Below are 13,775 nucleotides of genomic sequence, written 5' to 3'. Positions count from 1 at the left end.
AACCTGGTGATTGCAGACCAAGCACTCTTATGGCTCAGGTCCAGGTTTTTAGAAAGACTGATTTTTTTAAAAAAAAGTCCCACACAATCTCTTTGTTCTTCTGAAAGCCATCAACTACCACAACCTCCTGTGGCAACTTCCTAGGGCTCATCAGCTGCTGTTTCTTTTATGTTCATATCTCTCTCCTTCTTTTAATCAAGCAATTTATCATTTAAATGGTAAATAAAAATTAAAGATACATTTAATTTGTATTTTTAGATAAATGTAAAGATAAAATTATAGGTGACCTCTTTATTTAGCTTAGATGCATGCAGTCCCCTGTATATATTGCAGCCATTCCAGAATTGCCTCTCAAAAGTTCAAAATGGTAAGCCTGAATTGATTAGCTGTTTTGTGGTGCTCTCATTTTAAGTACGAATTTTGACAAATAGGAAATAAGTTAGGATAGACTCTGAGAATGTGGGGTTAACTTTTCCATGTGACAATCAACATTATTCTGTTTTTTCTTTTTTTAAAAAAAATCAGCTTAGGACCACTGGGTATGTGCAGAGTGCCTTTCCTCAAAGACAGATTTGGAGAAATAAGCAAGACGTAGGTACACACAAGATGCAACGGTGTGCATTTTAGAGGAGTGGGGGAGAACCTGGCATCTCATGTACTACATTAGCTAAAATGACTGTGAAAGCATGCATGCACAAAATGCTGATTTGGGGGACATTGAGTTCCCATACTGCAAAAGCCAAGATACACTGAGATTCACTGCAAAAATGCAAATCCGCAAAATGTCAAGTTTGGAATCAAGTTGGGATGACAATGGAAACCATTTAAAACTCCGCCCCTCAGATACCTCAGTTATCATTATCATTATCATCATTATTAGATTAAATGTTCATACCGCCCTTCAGATCACTGGGCAGTTTACAATATAAAAATTCAAAAATACATACCATAATAGCAAACAAAAACAATAACACCTCCCCTTTAAAAGGCCATAGATTTTAAAAGAGGACTGGATGAATTCATGGAAGAGAGGGCTATCAGTGGCTACTAGACATGATGGCTATGCTTTGCTTCCATTAAACTTAAGTAATACCGGTGTACTACTTTCAAAGTATAAAGGGCCTCTAACTGCAAGCAACCTGTGGTATTGCATGTTGCCTATTCTGTTCTAAAAGAAGTAACTTCAACCTTTTTTTTTCATGCATCCATTCTATTTAGCTTCAGAATGACTCTTTGTTTCTTTTATTTATGTGTTTTAAAATCTTGTTTATCTATTGAAAGTGTTTCCAGTCAAGCCTGTCTACACTGCGGATCAGAAGTGTTTATACAAGATAAAATTGCTTTAGACATTCGTTTAGACTGAGTGCCAGAGCCTGTCCAGGTCTCTTATGATGGCCTCAGAGAAACTAATTTTCTGGATGTCTTTCAGAAGGCAACTTTTCTCCTACTCTGTCTTTTAGAAGTCAACCAGTGAGATCGATTTCATTTGGAGGATGATTTAAGGTAGGTCACTCACAGTTGCAGGTACACCGGGCTCTGGATTCAGTTTGCGGCATTTGCATCAACAGCTTAATTTCAAACTTTTCAAGCTTACCAGTGAGAAAAAGCCGCACTTATTAATTTTAAATAATTTTCACCTTAAAGATAAGTATACACATTTTCAAGCACTCACAATTAAAGGCTGAAATACCACTGTTTTGCCATCCATTCTATGAGTTTGCCACTTTATAGACAGAACACAATGGAATTGCAAATATGGGGAACTATTCTAAATGTTTCCACCTATATAATTAGCTGTTATCTGCCTTTATCTTTTGCAGAGCTATTATATACTTTACATAATTTATAATAGTACAACTAAGGGTCGCCTGGCAAGCTTTTACTCAATTTACTTATATTATATGAGGGAAGCAGGGCTATGAATTAGACAGTGGCAGAGGAATAAATAAATATCAGGGAGTCCTCTTACAAATCAAAACTGTTATGTTTCCATTTATGCTGAAGTGGATGTATGGGGTGGAGGAAGCAATTCCCATTCAGCTCACAAGCATTTCTAGTGATAACTAACCATTAAAATGAATAGATTATACATCATTTTAATTCTTCTGCCATTTAAACAGCCACCACTCTGAGAAAATCACAGTTGCACTGGGTAGCTTCATAATGAAGAATAAGGCATCCATCCAGGCAGGCAAGCAAGCAAGCCTCTAAACATTAGATTGCCTGCATGAAGTTATGGGTAATGTACACTTTAAATAATATTCACCTTTAGAATAGGCAAATTGATTTTCAAGCACCCACAATTAAATGCTACAAGTGAAGATGTATTTTAAGTAATGGGCTTGCTTTCTGAAATTGCATCTGCATTGTGAAATAATCAGCTCTGGCCTCTTTTCTCAAATGATTTGGAAAGGAAATTTTACATCTCTCATTTTTATCGTATCCCCTCATTTTTTCCATGCATTTTCCCCAGCAGAATTTTTGTCCCATTTCTTAGTTAAATCACTCAGACCTGAGGGTGAGGGTGAGGAAGCTCCAGTCCACTGGCCTAAATTAGCCTTGCAGGACTTCCCCATTTTGCCTATGACCCCACTTTGGCCTGGCCACACCCCCCTTGGCCTATGCCTGTGTAGGTGTGGTAATGTTGGCGCTTGGATGAAAGGTTCTTTGCATCAACTATGAGTGGATTTCTGGTGCTTGGAAAGTGCTGTGGACAGGGCTTCCCCAGTGCTAACCACCAGCTGATTCTTGGGTAGTGCAGCACTTAGGGCTTCCTCAATCGTGAACACACTCTTTTGCCTGCTCAGTTTGATTTCAAATCATGCAGAGGGGAAAACAAACAGGTCATCTGATGGCATTGTGACATCAGATAATTGAGAGGTGGGAGGTCTTGTCCATCTGTCAAATTTGGCTTGTGGGGGCAAGTGCAGATAATGATTTCTCCCACTAGGAAGATCCGGTTTCCTGTGTTTGCCCGCTTCTTAGCAGCACACCTACTAGCAGAATTAATGCTTGGATAGCCTTCATTTTAATGTTCAGCCAAAATGGCCCCCCTAATTTTGCTGCTCCATTTGCAGGTGGCAAAGTTGTGCGATTGTGAGTATGGTGGTTTTCATAATTTTAGGGTGGAAAAAAAAACAAGAAAAAACTAGCTGACAAAATGAAAACACTGGCTACTTTATTTTAATAATAATCATCATAATAAATAAGCAACCATGTTCTCATAGGATTTGTGATAATGAGGAAAGAAAAACCTGAATGTGGTCTGACTTGCGTCCTGGAGCTTGGGAAAGCTAATTTCAACAAGTATAAAGGCATGCTGATCCAATATACTCGAGGGGAAGGGACTTCAGGATAGATGTGGATTTCTAAAAATGAGATTTTGAAGGCTCATTGGAAGTCATTGGAATGCTCACTGAAAATGGGAGACTTTTAAAGAAACTGGGAAAGTTGCATAAAGAACTTTCTGATAAGTTCACATTTAAAAGGGAGATGTATAGTAATATAGAAGAGATGGTAAAAACATAAAAACAAGTATATTTTGGGCTGTTGTTGAAGGCATAGCTCCTCTCCACTGAGAGAATAATATAGTGAAATGTTAGCAGGTGATAAAGAGAAGTCAGAACCTACTTTGACCCAGTCTTCTCCCACAAGAAAAAATGTACTCAGTGTGGAAAAAATAGATCAAATGATGAAGTGAAGGAGCTGCAGCCCAAGGCAAAGAGGTGGTACCAAGAGATGGGCAAAAGTCTTCATATTCACAAAGGTTGGGGAGAATCCAGAGAGCTACCAATCTATCAACCAACCAACTTGCTTTTGATGCCTGGAAAAGTTGAAGAACAGACTATTCATTTATACGCACTTACAGATAAAAAGGCAGTGAGCACTAAGAGAGCTTGAGTTTCTCAAGAGCACGTGATTCCAGTCTAACCTTATCTGCTTTTGTGAGTATTAACTAGGTAGATCAGGGGAATGCAGATCAAGAGAATGCTGTGGATTTAGTGTACTGTATTTGGTTTCAGCAAGATCCCACATTCTTCTCCTTCCTGGCAAACTGGTAAAATGTGGACTAGATGATGCTGTTGTTAGATGAATTTGTAGCTGGTTGAAGAGTACTAATCAATATTTTCTGCCTGTTTACACCTGGCTGATCCTTGTTGCCCTTTTGAATGAGGTGTCCCATTCATCCAGGAAACCCGGTCTGACAATGCCTTCCAAGAAACAGTCTAACAGATAAGTAAATAAATAAATCTTAGTACCCAGCTGAGCAGTTCTGAAGCTTATTAATGAAAACAATCTTGTAATATTTTTGGATGCTAATTAAATACTGCAATTAAGTTAAATGTCATAATTTATGCTGCAAGCACTTTTTTCATTTCCATTAGTGGCTGCATTTTATTTTTGTTGATATGTTTGTCATCATGAGAATGTTATAATTACATTCCATTAAGGATGTCAATGAAAGACTAAAAAACAACAACCAATGCACGGGGATAGAATCCATTATCATCTACATTCTCAATTAATCACCTTGGCAAAGAACTGAATTGAATGCTTTGCTGAAATGTGCCATACTGAAAGAGATTGTGAACCTGAGATCTGCCAGACAAAGGTTTCACATACCTTGGGCATTATCACTGTTATGCTTGTCATGTTAAAGATAAGCAAAAGGCCTTCTTGGCCTAGCTGTTGCGGGGGGGGGGGGGGGGAGAGAAAAGATCCAGAAGCAAAACCTTTGTTTGGAGATAGGGAGCCCTGTGATCTGCAAAGTCACTGACTTGCAATGTAATGCACTAACAGAGATGGAAAACCTTTTTAACCCAGCCCACCTGTCCAAGTTTCTTCTGCGCTGCATCCCAGGCATCTGACAGCCAGGCATCATAACAACACTGAACTCTCTCATGCCAAAATTGTACCATACCATCCTGTTTCTGAAACAGTGGAGAACCATTGCTTGTTGGGCTGATGTAGCAGAAAGCAGCTTCCTATGCTCCCAATAGCTTCTTTTACAATACCTTCTTCTGTGCACCTGAGCATGCAGGAATATATTCCCCCTTATCCTCAGTTATAGTTGTTTATGAACACATGACAATATGTTTTTATTCTGCTGTCTGTGAGTGGCCTCAAACTACTCAGCAGTCCCAAAATTTAAGTTTTGCCCTCCTTGTTCACCCTGCTGCCTGTTTTGCTTTTCTTCTAGAAAAAAAGGTGCCTGTGCTGTGTACCCTTGAGTACAGTCAGAAAAAAAACCCTGGTTTTACTTTTCAAAACTCAAATACCTGTTTATCTGGGAGCAAATCCCCCATCATAGCCTGGAGCACATTATTTCATGCATATCCAACAATCTGAAAAATCTTAAGAAAGAATCTGTTTCTTCAAGATTGAGAGAAGCTAAAATGCATTGAAAGGCACATTCTTGGATGCTAACTCCACCTCTGCTATTCAGAATTTTCAGTCCTGCTACATAATATGGAGTGGGAATGGGAGATTATAAATATTTTAAACCCTGGATTCTAAGATAAAATTTGCTAGTTTGAATATGTGTGTACAATCTAAATAGCTGAAACACTGAGACAACTTAACCAGTCCCATTCAATGCTGGGACTCCCTCATGCTGACAAAATCATAAAAAGAGACTTCTCTCACATACGTACACAAAGAATGTAGCTAAGCCTCAAAATTCATTACCGTGGCTTTCTCAGAAAGGTGCTAGGTAATGAGAACTGCTCATGTATGAATACTAGGAAAACTTAAACTTCATCTACAATTGGCCTTACTCACTTGTGAGTGCCTCATCTCGTGTAAATCAATGCAGAAATTCCAGTTGATATTAATATATATGGATTGATTTTCCCAACTTAATAAATAAGACATTTGTTTTGATGAACATATGGAGGAAAAGAGGATTCATCGCTTGGAATAGGTAGCTATCTAATCTCTTGAATACCTCCATGGTTATTAATAACTCTTCCATTGTACCTTCCTATATTTTTTCTCCATTTCCTATTTGGCACTGTGTTTTTTAAAAAAATTCATTTGTTTTCAACACCATTTTATTTTCTTCATTGCTCTATATTTTCTGTCCTTCCATTGCTTAACCAAAATCTTATTTCAGTTCATTCCCATATCATTCCTCCTTGTCTTTCAAGTCTCTTCCAGAGCTCATTCACCTAATTACTTGTCTATTCTGGTTAATTTTTTATATTTACCTGCAGTGTATTTGTTTCTCTGACCCTCACTCATCCTCTGTTCTTATTCTCTGTGAAGATTTTCTTTTGTTTCCTCTTTGTACTGGCTTTTGAAAACAGCCACTGTATATACTGCCAGACATCATGGATAGCAATTTTAGAAGCAATCCCAGCATAATTTTAGAAGCAATCCCAGCATGCCACTTTCTCATGCATAGTTATGTGTGACAACATTCTAGATGCACTCATGATTATATGGCTCTCTCTGTGGTGCCGTTCCATTTCTATGGCAACACTGCCTATGTACCATTTTAGCGTGATGAAGCTCATCACACACTAGTGGTAGTTGAACACCTTCATCAGATCAAAGGGATAATAATATGCAGCATTCTATGAAGAAATTAGGTAGCACAGCTGGTATCTCCAGATCTCTGCAAGTTTTGAAGTTCTTCTTTACTGCACTTATCAGACATAATTAAAATGTTAAAATACAGTCATAACAGTTTATTCTTAAGACAATATACTAATAAAACTAAGACACAATTGCATCTGACGGACAGTGTGTCTACCATCACTGGGGTGGCAATGGCACATTGTAGCAGCTAAGCTGCACTACTGTGATTGACTAGATAGGGACAGAAGATTTCTGGATTTAGGCCTTAGATCACACAAGTTTAGAAGTTTTTCATATCAGTTTTGACCAGCAGTACAGAACCTGTGGTACTTCAGGTGATGACAACAGGAGCCCCACAAACCCTGAAGTTCCACATACCATTGAACCTAAGCTTTGCTCTGAAAAACTGGTAGTAAAAATGAACTATTTATTTAATTAAATCTTTTAAGTACTCTTCTTCAAACAAATGGAAAGTCCAAAGCTTTACAATATAACAGTTTAAAAAACAGCAGTGCCAGTCAAATTAACATCCAAGTATCAATTCTGTAGACATACTTTCTGCAGAGATTTACGTTTTTCTGAACATTCTGAGGTTAAGTTTCTAAATAGTGGATCAGATATTAAATAGAAATTCATTTCACTTAAGAAACACCCTCAAGTGTCCCTCAACAATTATTCTTCTCATGGGAGTGAGTGCCTGCATTAGTTTTGAGGCATCCAGTATACTTGCCATATCCATTTCCTTGAAAGATTTCAAAGCAAAATATTCTTGCTATGCGATGTAATTGAAATGAATGACATAAGTCATAAATTAGCACAGCTCGAGGCAAAATTAAGGGGGGAACTACAGTTTCCCAGCAGAGCTCTTCTTGACTTGTAATGTAGTAATGCTTAACTCAGCTCAAAATCTGATGAGCCAGTCGAGTTAATTAATGCTACAACTCCAAAGCCCAACTCCTTAAATGGGCAGCAACAGACTCCCACATAAGAACAGTTGGATGATGCATAATGCACAAGTCATATTTGTAGCGGAAATGTTGTTAAAAAAAAAAAGTCATCCAGGACAATAATGTGCCCAGCTGACTATGAATCAGATAAAGATTTATAGATTCCTGCTTATTAAGATATGAATGAAGGCTAAATAGTTGCCATGGAAACACAGACTTTGTGATTTTTTTAAATGCTGGGACTTCCCACATATGCTCAATGATGAATTCTCATTTCCTTGCTGTCTGATTATTCTGCCCAGTCACATCCCCAAGATCTTTTGATTATCTTAAAAATAAATAAAATCCTTGCAAGTGTATTACTTTATATCTCTTCATTTTCCAGCTTTGCTTGCCTCCAACTCCACCCTCTTATACATTTCAGTGTCTTTTTAGGATATTTAGAGCAGACATTCAAGAGTGTCATTTAGGCCAGTCAGGAGGAAGACCTGACACAGTCCTTCAGACTACATGTAGTTATTCTTCTGGAACACCCATAATTCTGGCCAGCTCTGATTCTCTGTTGTTGTTGTTGTTGGCATACTGCCCTTCATCCATAGATCTCAGGACGGTCCACAACATAAAAATACAAGATAAAAATACAAAACACACAGCGTGATTACTATTTCATGAGACTAATTACTATTTATGCATACCAAAGGCACACACTTGTATGTGTCTGTATGAGATAATGTGTGTGTGTATGACTGTTTGCTCCTGTCTTGATTATAAAAAGTAACTGCATCAAACACTCTTTTAAAAAATCCCCCCTCTCTTTGTAATTTAAACCTGGGGCCTCTGAACCTTGCTGTGAATCTTGTCCCTCCTTCACATCTGAAATGGCACCCTCAAAGACATTTCCTCAATGAATCGAGGTTTTAAAAATACTGAGTCAGCTACAAGCCAGACGTTTGGCTTGGCCATGAATTTCATGCCCATTAAAACAACCAGCCTTCCAAAGCTAGAAAATTGCTGAGCTATAATTTTCTGGCTGTCTTGTTCATGGTACAACTTTCCTCAAGATTAACAGCCCCTTCCAAGTCAGGGCTAAGTGAAGCTATGCTTCTCACAGGCACCTTAACTAATTTACAAATAATAGATATTGAGCTAGTGAAATACACTTCAGTCAGACATTACCCCAATAAAGAACATGAGGGCGAACACCAAAGCACTCCAGCTTGTGCATAATGGAATTCCTGGTGGGTTGTCTGAGGAATTTATATAAATATCCAATGAAGTGATAATAATGATAATGACAAAGGGGATAAATATGGTGAATGTAGCTAGCAGAAAAAAATAATAATGAAGATTTACTGGTCTTCACATTAGGAAAAGAGAAGCTACTGTAGAGCTATAGATTTCATTCTAAATTTACCATCATCATTAACTTGTATTAAGCTCATTAACATTAAGTGTATATTACTTGGAACAACATTGTGGGGAATGGAGCAGCAGCAGCATGTGTTATGCACATACTTGGAAGCTGACCCTGCCTTCAGCTAGCCCAGAGAAATACAGAATATGTACTTGATTGTAGTAATCATGGAAACAGAGAATCTACACAATTGCAGTTCTTCTGTAAAGCAAGGGATCTGGCTGCAAAAGTGGAATGTGATTCCTGAAGTTCTCAACCTTTGCTTTATTGCTTCTTTGGAGTGACTATAATGAGAACCAGGAAGAAATAATGAAAAAGCCAAACTGAATCATTCAGTGGAATTCATTCCTGAACTTTTTAAAGGTACTGAAATAGCACCTAAAAGATGAAGGTGGATAGTGGTGAAGGAGGGGGGAAAGACCCAGTCTTTCAGTACATCTGTTATTTGGACTTCAAAAGCTGCAATTTCAGAAGGATATAGAAACTCACTTACCCAAGTGAGTTTATGGGCAGTGGCTTCAGTCTAGAATAATGTTGAACTTAGTTCCTATTGAAGTCCTATACATGCCCACTCTGAAGCAAGTCCTAGTGAGGTCAGTGGGGTTTACTGTCAGGTTCGGTGTGTATAGGACTGTAGCATAATATAAAACTGGAATTCATTTAGTTTTGATCTAAGTCAGTTACCTTGTTTGGTATAGCTCCATATGTTTCATGCATCATTGCAGTAAAATTTCAAATTGTGGTGAATAAAATTGGCAAAAACAAAACAAAAACCCTCAACAAATTCTGTAATGTTGAACTTGTGTCAAGTCTGTTACATTCCCTTCTACTTACATTGCCAAATGAAGGGTATAGGAATTTCCCTTCTTTTGGTTTATGGCTGGGATAATCACTAATGCAGCAACATATTTTAGCCAAGGAGTGAATGTATTCTATGTTAATGTCCAATGGTAAGTTCATACATGAGCCATTGCACAATGTGAAAATATATTTCTGGTGACACTGGGGGAAAACTTGTTGCTCAAATAAGCTATAAATGAGACAGGATTTCTTTAATGATGAGAAAACATGGATTAAGATCTCTAGGGATGTAATGGCAGAATCAATGATAACAATCTTGGATAGAAAAGCCTATTAGGCAGATGGTATCATGCATGAAAAAGTGATCAAGCTGAGAGAAAGAAGGCCAAACCTGCTTATTGTGATAATTAGAAAAGAAAGAGCCCCCAAGGAATAGGAAGACAGTGAAATGCAACATCACAGCTAGAGAGCCAGTGGAGATGATAATATGAATCCAAGAGAAGGTCAGATTACCATAGGATGGATGAAGGCGTATGAAAATGAGTTGTCAGAACTTTGAAAGAGTTTGGTGTCACACTGTGGGACTTCAATTTGCTCTCTGTACGTCTGATCAATAAGATGCTTGATTGGCTGCCTTTTTATTTCCAGTGATAGACTGGTATTCCAATCTGTAGGAAAATGACACACAGGACAAGATAGCATTTTCAAGAAAAAATATGTAATTTCATCTGAAGAAATATCAGTTCCCTAGCAGGAACAACAAAATAAATAATGAGTGTGAAAAATAAGCTACTGTAAATAAGCATGGAGTAGATACCTGCCTGTAAAAAAGAATTAAATATATTCTGGGCCTGTTCAACTCCTGGGGTCCCTACTTTCTACCTCTGTGATTCTCTTTCTTTCTGAATACAATAGCAGGAAATCTGTTTTAATTTTAAACCAAACAAAATAACTCAAGAGTGGGGAAAACATACCCTGCAACTCCAATATAACAGTTGCCAATTTATTGCTCATTCATAAGCAGCCTGTTAGATTAAAAGTTGTGAAAAATCCTAAGGGCATGATCCAGCCAAAGTTAAACAATTTAAATCTCATTACAGTAGAGATTTAAATGTGTGTTTTATTTCCCCACTGAAATCAATGGGGCTTAAAGCAGTTTAAGTCTATTTGGATTGTGCCCCATTTGTTCAAATTCTGCAGATTTATTATCTATAGTTATGTGAAATTAAATGAGCTATTTGTCCCAGAATAGTGTTAAAAAATCACACATTTTCTTACATTTAGCATGACATTCTACCCCTTGTTATCACACATAAACTAATTTGGCTGCTAGAATGAAATCCTTCAGATTGCTTTTATAGAAACACAGTGCAACTGTGATATAGGTGAGCTCAGTCATGGCAAAATATCTGTTGTGTGCTGTGTGAAAATGGAAGATTTGAAATATTGGGTTTTACCCAATGCTAATCCTACTCAGAGTGAACACATTGAGATTAATGGCCATGACTAGCGTAAGTTTATTAATTTCAGTGTGTTTTCTCTATGGGCTGTCCAAAACGTACTGGGCTGGAAGGGAAGAAAAAGGTGCTGAAATTTACTTGGAGTCCTGCAGTGATTTCATGCTCTTTATTGCAGCTTGTAAAACAGTGATTGAATCCCCCCCCCCACAACCTTAGGCTTTTATATACATTATTTACACAATGAGTCCCGTCTGATTGGCTGATTCTGCTTCCCTCCTGGAGCCTGATTGGTCTTCTCCTGCAGGCCAATCAGTTGTTGCATTCTACAATCCTACCAGCCAATAGGCTGATTAACTTCCTCCTGGAGCCTGATTGGTCTTCTTCAGCAAGCCAATCAGTTGTTGCATTCTAGGATCCTACCTGCCTATTGTTCTAGGGTCCAAGCTTGGTACATAACAGGTGCCAACTTGAGCAGGGTACTCAGCTTCCCCACAAGTCCTACAGTCACTCTACCTGAATGAAACATGTGACTGTCCAATCCTGTTATTCCACCTTTCTCCCAGTCAGTCTGATGGTTTTACATAGACAAATAGGGACCGTGAGTAACCCTTACAGAGCTTCATCAAGAACCAGAGTGTAGACATACACCTATGTTTCCTGACCTCATGTATAAGGTTAGGGCCAAACTATATGTGACATTGTAGCTTGCCATGAGTGCAAGGTTTCCCAGCTCCCAAATACCAGTATGAGGCCCTGATGTGAAATGGGAGCATAGCATGGAGAGTAGGGGACTTTAATCCTTTGCCCTTATGCTAGGGTCTCACACCGGCATTTTTTTATTGGTAAAAAGAAGCTTTTTATGAAGTAAATGTTACATGTACATTTCAACATGTATGTATAGTTCTCTAACATTTACGAAAGAATGTTTAAGCTTTGTCTTAGAGCAGAAATGGTAACATAAGCTATTTGTCCTTATGTGGGACAATAATTATTTTATTGTAAATTACCCTGAAAAAATTATTAAAGGACAGTATACAAATGAGCACTAGTGAGTGCTGATAGTTTCATACATATAGCAGCAGTTGAAAGAAGGTTTCGGCTTTGATTTTAGCCAGCTAACAAAGGAAATTAAAAGAAATGTAGCTTCTGATTTCATCAAAGCTGAGTTCAGAGTAATCTGAAACTATTTCTAATTCTCGTCAAAGGTACTGAATACTCATTTCTAGTTTGAGTGAGTTTCCTCTAAATTGTTAAGTGGGATGCCATCAAATTCTGTATTGTACTTAATACATGCAGTGTAATTAATTTCCCCAACATTGTAAATGCTCTGTATAATTAATCATGCAAAAGAATTCATAATGTACAATGTAGCTTAAGAGGAACTGTCCTTTCATAATGGAGCTGTACAGCATAAAACAATGATCAGGCTGATTAGTTAGAGAAGTCATGACCCAATGTAGGATTATTGTGATTCTTCTTTATGAACCCAGCATTGTAAATAATTTAGTATTCTCTCTAAATCAACTGAATGTGAATGACTACACAAAGGACAGTAAACAAAAAGCTATGTCAACACCATTATTTCCTTATATGTGAGCATAAATCTGAAATGTGCTTTGTTCCTGTTATATAATGTGCATTCATAGGTAAGTAAGAAATGAAAGTCAAATATAAAGACCACAAATTTGGAAGCAGCATAACGTATTAAATGTTAATCTTTTGTTTCAGTCCTACCTTACTGAGGCAGAATTTCCTCTAAAATGTGGATGTATTCAGTGAGATATTTGCTTTTTCCATGAGACCTCAGATAAAAACATTAGAATGGATCAATTTTTCTGCTACCGACAAAAATACACAACATAGTAACAAACAAAACCAATTGTGATGAACAAAACCCACCGTTTAAAAGGCCATAGATTGTTTAATTAGCCAAAAGCCTGGGAGAAGTAGAATAAAAATATGGAACTCTTCATGAATTTGTGTGCCATCCTTGTACAGGAGCCATGCTATTCTTCTCTGTATCATTCCAATTTTAGTTTATGTGCTGCTGGAGTGAATTTGCAGCCTTAGCCACTAAGAGTACTTGTCTACCCAGAAACAAGTGAGATCAGCAAACAACCTATGTTCCTATCCTGATCACACAAGGTAATCACCACTCCATCTATCACCGGGAGAACCACACCTTTCAGACCACTGGGATTACTTACCATGCTTTCTCTGGATTAATTTTCACCTCCTCTAAACTGGTTTAGAAGCACAACAGTAGTTTCTGGATGTTTTGATAATAATATGAGAGTGCTTTTCTTTTTCTTAAGGGAAAAGATGTTTATTTTTATTCCTTATCACTTTATTCTTTAAACATTTTAAGAAATTACTCAGAATATGCAATGACTCATACAGCTGTTTTGCCTTATGTTGACTTTTCCATCTGCTTTCAATGACTTGTTTTGTGTCTGGATTATAGATGTTCCCTACTTTTGTATATAATTATGGAACTGTGTTGCCAGATATCTCATATTTAGGCATTCCAGTGCACAATAGCTCTGGCAGTAAAAGATGCAACTCACTTTA

The 13,775-nt window shown here is 37.6% G+C and overlaps 1 protein-coding gene and 2 long non-coding RNA genes across 4 annotated transcripts in view; 2 read left to right on the top strand and 1 right to left on the bottom strand.

The window, feature by feature from the left end:
- Positions 1 to 580, top strand: part of LOC308476434 — a 34,355-nt gene extending 33,775 nt beyond the window's left edge. The window contains exon 3 of the long non-coding RNA XR_013985897.1: positions 526 to 580. This is a non-coding gene — a long non-coding RNA (uncharacterized lncRNA). The remainder of the gene's footprint in view (positions 1 to 525) is intronic.
- LOC308476414 (uncharacterized protein) overlaps positions 1 to 13,775 on the bottom strand; it is a 145,711-nt gene that overhangs the window by 79,529 nt on the left and 52,407 nt on the right. The gene's annotated exons all lie outside the window — the stretch shown is intronic.
- LOC308476421 overlaps positions 1 to 13,775 on the top strand; it is a 133,168-nt gene that overhangs the window by 77,173 nt on the left and 42,220 nt on the right. Inside the window, exon 1 of one of the 2 annotated variants that reach the window (XR_013985878.1) lies at positions 4,202 to 4,237. The exons of the other annotated variant lie outside the window; for it this stretch is intronic. This is a non-coding gene — a long non-coding RNA (uncharacterized lncRNA). Of the gene's footprint in view, positions 1 to 4,201; positions 4,238 to 13,775 lie in introns of those variants that run through there. 2 annotated transcript variants of the gene reach the window in all.

The sequence above is a fragment of the Podarcis pityusensis genome (genome assembly GCF_964106645.2).
Source record: "Podarcis pityusensis genome assembly, chromosome: 4".
Classification (NCBI taxonomy): Eukaryota; Metazoa; Chordata; class Lepidosauria; order Squamata; family Lacertidae; genus Podarcis; species Podarcis pityusensis.
Note: the sequence above shows the minus strand (reverse complement) of the source record. Positions and strands in the feature narration are given on the sequence as shown.